Below are 6,341 nucleotides of genomic sequence, written 5' to 3'. Positions count from 1 at the left end.
ATTTAGCATTTTTGTTGCCATGTTTCAAATGCGACTTCAGTGTTTCATCTCTTACGGTGAGTCTAAAGCTTCCGTTTCGTCGCGCGATTTTGATTTCAATTGTACCAAAAAATGGGTAATCCAATTATTGTATCATAAATCCGAAAAAGATTCGGTAAGCTCAAGTGTAAATAAAATTACAAATAACAATTAACACAAATTCATTTTAAAAATACAGTTATTTTATATTAGAAGAAAAACTGGGCCTATTAAAAAATTTAAAGCCCCTTTCCAAAAAGACACCCAATGCCGCCCCCCCCTTGCCTACAGCTGTGAAGCTAATACATCATCACATCAATTTCGCAATATGGTCCTTCTACGCTTGCGGCTAGTAATATGTTTAACAAGTTAATAAAAGTATTGATTGTCTATGATATCATCTTAATGTCTGTGTATTAGTACACCAGAAGCCAAACATGAACACGAAACTAAAAAATATAGAGTAATTATTTTTTCTACATCTCTTCCATGTTCCACTTACCATTTGAGTAACAATAACTTGGTGAAAATACGAATGTCTAGAACAAACCAGATTATTTAAGTCATTATTCATTTAAAATCGTCTACAACAACGTCATAATATGTTATTAATCTGCAAAATATACTTACTGTGTCTAAATAGGTGATAATATTTTCGAAAATATGTTTCGTGCGGATTTTTTCAAGTTCCATATAATATCTCAAAATAAGTCTTGTAGTAAATATTAAAGTAGCAACCTAGTAGAATGAAACGGTTTTAGTTGATGGTAGAGTATTGTGCAAGTTTAATAAGCTTCCACTAATAAGTAGTAAATATGAACAACATCAAATATTAAATTCACATCGGCCGCACTGGAAATTATAAATCTTGCACTGTCGCGTCAAAACCAAAATTTTTTTATATCCTTTTGATCACAAATTATACAGACTGTTATAACAAACGGAAACTAACGTTGGTTATTATTGACGCGTATGCTATGAAGGTAAATATTTTATTCCATACTCCTATCCCAGGTTTTCTTATATGTAATGGACGTCTACTAGTCATTATTAATTGACTTGCAATGTATCTAAAAATAACGTTAGGTCATATAATTAATTTATCAACACAGCAGAGCAAAGATCACTTGACATTGAATTGTCATTTGAGTGGAATATATTTTAAATAAAATTATATTATTAATTATAAACTGTTTATAGTGCATAACAGAGCAGAGCTATTAGCAAATCGCATTGAATATGTAAGTTGAAGATGTCCTTATCTCTTCTCTATCTTTGATTGGCATAGGTTATATAGAGCAGAATTATACAACACGAAATAAAAAAATGCTATAATGTATCTGTAATATATTTTAAATTTATTGTACCTTAACTCAAAAAAATTTAGAAGGAACATCAACAAAGGAGCTAACGGACAGGCCACTACAAACAGTGTTGCCATGCAGAACTGAAATGCTAGAAAAAAAAACCATAAATCTTTATAGATCACCTGAGTACTTTCACAATTGTATTTAAAGTTTATTATGATTTATCTTTACTACGTTTAACTTCTAGCTTTGCCTGTATAAAATAAAACAGGTAGAATTTACTTTCACCGATTTTTTGAATACTCTATTTTAAAAATTGAGTTTAAATAGAAGATTAGAGATGATTTATAATCAATCAATAGTAATTCACTCTTTAGGGTTCGCATGTGGGGATGATATTTTAGTTTTTATTTCATGGTTTCCAGTTATTAATACTAAAATAAAATAAGATGACATAATACCTATAAAAATATTTAAAAAAATTACCATGGAAGTGGTATCTCCTCAACAGAAAACCTTCATCCACATTATTTAAAGTGTATTCACGTTCCCAACAAGGAACTGTATCGTCCCTACTACGAAAGAAAAATGTTCGCAATCTGAAAATTTAGTAATAGGTATAAGTATAAGGGGATAAGTCTTTTACTATTTTATAATAAAACATTGCAGTAAAATAACTTTGTAGGGTCTGGCATTAAATAAATGACATTTTAAAAACCAGCAAATTAATGCATCCATAGCATAATGTTATAAGTCTACAGTAGTTTGATTACAAAATGACAAGAAATTATAGAACCAACCATAGGAGTAAGACCAATTGTAATATATTTTCTCGAATTACAATAATGCAGCGGTTAATCATTTCATTTGCGTTACTGTCGGACTGGCCTCATGGAAACGCAAAACAACATAGTCAGAATTACTAGTTGTGACTAGGTCCCCAATGCAAATGGACTAGTTAACCAATGCATTATCTTGTGTATTGCATTTTCTCCTAAATAACGACTTTTTATAACAAATGAAAACTATAATACTTAATAATACACTTACTTCATATGAACTATTTTCTGCCTTTTTCTATATCACATTTAAATTAATATCGCTTAGTAATAAAAAAATAAGTATACAACATTCTTCAAAAAAAGGAATATATGTTATCTGTGCAAATTTGGCACCCTAATTCATCATTAGAGTTTTTTTTTCTATCAATTAAGGTCAGTTTCATTTCGCAATCCTTAAGATGAGGTGCTGAATTTGCATAGGTAGGTATATCCTTAGGATAATGAAAACAGTATACAACAGAATGAAGTAAATAATTATATTACCTTAGAATAAAATTTAAAGCGTGAAAGACTACTGATTTCACGAGCAGCGTAGCCGTCATCAATACGCTAAGTTCGATGATACATGTAAACGGCCAGCAATATCTTAGACAATGTTTCTCTACCGCCCATGGCGATTGAGTCCAACGTAACAGGTAGTCATTTACTATTACCATTGGACTTAAACGCAAATGGCGTATACAACGTCCTAAAAAGAATCTAAGTTGTTCCTAAAAGATTAATAATAATAATTAGTACTTATTTAATTTAGATAAATATAATCTTAGCCGACTCTTTTTCTACTCTTTGATCTTTGGAATTATTTGTCGACATAACTTTATTGACATTATACATATACATTTCCTATCTAAATACGAATGATTTATTTAAGTTTAATTCATATATACTAGTCATTTTTATCTGTCCTCAACTGTAAATAGACCGTCTTATATATTAATATACATACCGTCTTATATATGTATTAACATATAAATGTAATGTGAAACTAACAGCAAAATATGTCGTTCAGGAGAAAATTCGAGTTTCAACTTGCAACCTTTGTTTACGATCGGCGTATTATTTTACTAGATGAGATATGATAGTATATAAATGTTGTAAAGCTCAAACTAAAATACTTACCACTAACCAAGCAATATATCCCATATAAGAAAATATTGATATAAAGGAAAAACCAAATTCTTTCATAACTAAAGATTCCTCATACGCTTTGTATGTGCTATGGTTTTCAAACCGAACTATGACAGTAGACAAAACATGATATATCTGAAAATAACAATATTATGTGAATTTATAAATCAGTAAGCTAAATTGGCTATAATTACTTAACAGTTTACTTATTTAGGTATATATGATGCTACTTTATTATATCGTGCTTATACGTAATCAATGCTTTATTTAGTAAACTCGCGTCCTTTGGAGACACCACACCAATTTCATATAACACAATAGGTTAGTATATTGGAAAAGCAGAAAAAATTCACATTTTTCTATGCTGCTCGTCCGGTTTGAACCGAAATTTTCGATTAAGAGTCACATGCTTTTGTACTGGACCATAATGACTTAATTATTTCATAAGTTCATCCATACAGTATTTGAAACGTGGAATGAAGAACATTACTGTTCTAATTGTGTTATACGAAAACTTAGTCTTTAATTTGAATTGGTATTATATGTTGAACGAATCCTAAATACACACCATTTCCAAAACCGATATCGTCAGTATGTTCCTTGTTTGAAACATAGCTAATATTCTGTAATCCCTCCTCTTCTCCCGTCTTCGTCGCCAAATCTTGCTGTTGTCGTAAAAGCGATCGTGTTCTATCATAGTTTTTCTCATAATTGCTGGAATCGCCCAAAGCTATTGACACGAATTATTATTTAAATTCACACGAGATTTTAATAAAAAATTAATAATTATTATTTAAGTATCAAACGTTTTTAACTTATAGCGAAAGCAATGGAGTTCGAACAGACTGCCTCTTTGCACAGAGACGGTGAGTCATTGGCCCATACCGCGAAGGAGAAAGCTGGTCTTTTAGGCTCTCTCTTCGCGGCGAACTCGACTCTAGATGACCGAGGAAAGTCACCACCAACAATCCCGCGGTGTGATACCACTATGCCGGAGGTTACATTCCGGCAAAGTGCAGTTCCTAAAGCACTTCTTTCCTTGGATATTCATAAATCGAGTGGACCCGATGGCATCCCTCCAATCGTGCTACGGACTTGTGCTCCCGAGTTGGCTCCGGTCTTAACGCGTCTTTTCCGGCAATCCTATGCATTCGGCGTCGTCCCGAACTCCTGGAAGACTGCTTTGGTGCATCCGATCCCTAAAAAGGGCAACCACTCAGACCCGTCCAATTATAGGCCTATAGCCATCACGTCCTTGTTCTCCAAGGTAATGGAGTCCATTATTAACTGCCAGCTCCTGCGGTACCTAGAGGAGTACCAGCTGATTAGCGACCGCCAGTACGGTTTCCGTCGGGGTCGCTCAGCCGGTGATCTTCTAGTTTACCTGACTCATAAATGGGCGGAAGCAGTTGAGAGCAAGGCGGAGGCATTAGCAGCCAGTCTGGACATAGCGAAGGCCTTCGATCGCAAAGCGCTTCTTTCGAAGCTTCCTTCCTATAGGCTTACCAGGAAATTATGCAATTGGATTACCAGTTTTTTGGCAAATCGGAGCATCAAAGTCGTTATCGACGGTGCATGCTCCGACTTAAAATTCGTCAGACGATAGCACCGTACACCTCATACACTGGCCGTGCTAATATTTCTCGGGAAAACGTCGAAGAAAACCGGAACAAACTTGTGTCTGAAATCGAGTCTTCGTTAAACAAAGTCTCGAACTGGGGCCGGCTAAACCTAGTCCATTTCAACCCCAAAAAGACGTAAGTTTGCGCGTTAACTGCTAAAAAAACACCATTTGTCGTATCTCCAATATTTGAGAACATTCCATGAGCCGCCACAGCTAGTATCGGAATACTTGGCGTCGATGTTTCGAGCCTCGTTCAGTTCCGCGGTCAATTGGAAGGCAAAGCCAAATTGGCATCAAAAAAGCTCGGTGTGCTCACTCAGCAAGGCAAGACAGTATTTCACGTCGGCCCATCGTCTAAGACTCTACAAAGCACAAATTCGGCCACACATGGAGTACTGCTCTCACCTCTGGGCGGGTGCTCCCCAGTACCAGCTGCTTCCATTCGACCGTATCCAACGTAGAGCGGCTCGAATTATCGACGATCAAGCCCTTTCCGATCTGCTTGATCCTTTGGCTTTGCGTAGAGATGTTGGATCGCTCTGCATCTTCTACAGAATTTATCACGGGGAATATTCCGATGAATTGTTCGGATTAATCCCGGCTGCTGAATTTCACCTTCGGACATGTCGCCAAAATTCAAAATATCACCCGCACCACCTAGATGTCAGAAAATCCACAACAGCGCGATTTTTAAGACATTTTCTGCCTCGCACAACCACTCTGTGGAACTAGCTTTCGCCGGCGGTTTTTCCGAACCGATACGACTTGGGAACCTTCAAGAAAAGAGCGTACTCTTTCCTGAAAGGCCGGCAACGCACCTGCAAGCCCCCCGGTGTTGCAGATGTCCATGGGCGGTGGTAGTCACTTTCCATTAGGTGAGCATCCTGCTCGTTTGCCACCTCTAACATAAAAAAATATATATAAATCTCGTTTTTATACATTTTTTCATCTAAATTTGCACTGCCTTTAAATTTTCAGTTTTGTAAGATTTGGTCGTTGTTAGAGATACCTACAGGCATCTTATAAGCCGTCTCGATGTGATTATATCCTATGCTATGACGATTTGTGCATAACAGTAAAAAATTATATGTATATTTTTTTTTGTTAAGACATTATGAAATCAAATAAAAAGAGTTTTACTTACATAAACTAATATGAGTCCTTTAGTGAAAATAAAACGTAATAATTTATAAAATCGGTTTTCATTATATACCAATCCAGTTATAAGGGATTTTCCTAACTGCCTATAATTTCTTTCATATTCTGGCCTAAAGAAAAATAAGTATTACTTGTTCTTGAATCGAAATTGGTACCCTTTGTAAATTATTCAACAAAACATAGAGCCATACGTTATTGATTATGTGTTGCTGATATGTCGTTTTATTTATTTGCTATATAATTAATCTGTGTAGTGACCAGATT

At 35.1% G+C, this 6,341-nt stretch overlaps 1 long non-coding RNA gene across 1 annotated transcript; it reads right to left on the bottom strand.

The window, feature by feature from the left end:
- Positions 1–659: 659 nt before the first annotated feature.
- On the bottom strand, positions 660–1,474 carry LOC135194810 (uncharacterized). Its single transcript, XR_010309991.1, has 3 exons — positions 1,386–1,474; positions 971–1,088; positions 660–756 (listed from the first exon to the last, which is right to left on the bottom strand). It is a non-coding gene; the product is annotated as an uncharacterized LOC135194810 (long non-coding RNA).
- Between the last annotated feature and the right edge of the window lie 4,867 nt (positions 1,475–6,341).

The sequence above is a fragment of the Vanessa tameamea genome, chromosome 5 (genome assembly GCF_037043105.1).
Source record: "Vanessa tameamea isolate UH-Manoa-2023 chromosome 5, ilVanTame1 primary haplotype, whole genome shotgun sequence".
Classification (NCBI taxonomy): Eukaryota; Metazoa; Arthropoda; class Insecta; order Lepidoptera; family Nymphalidae; genus Vanessa; species Vanessa tameamea.
Note: the sequence above shows the minus strand (reverse complement) of the source record. Positions and strands in the feature narration are given on the sequence as shown.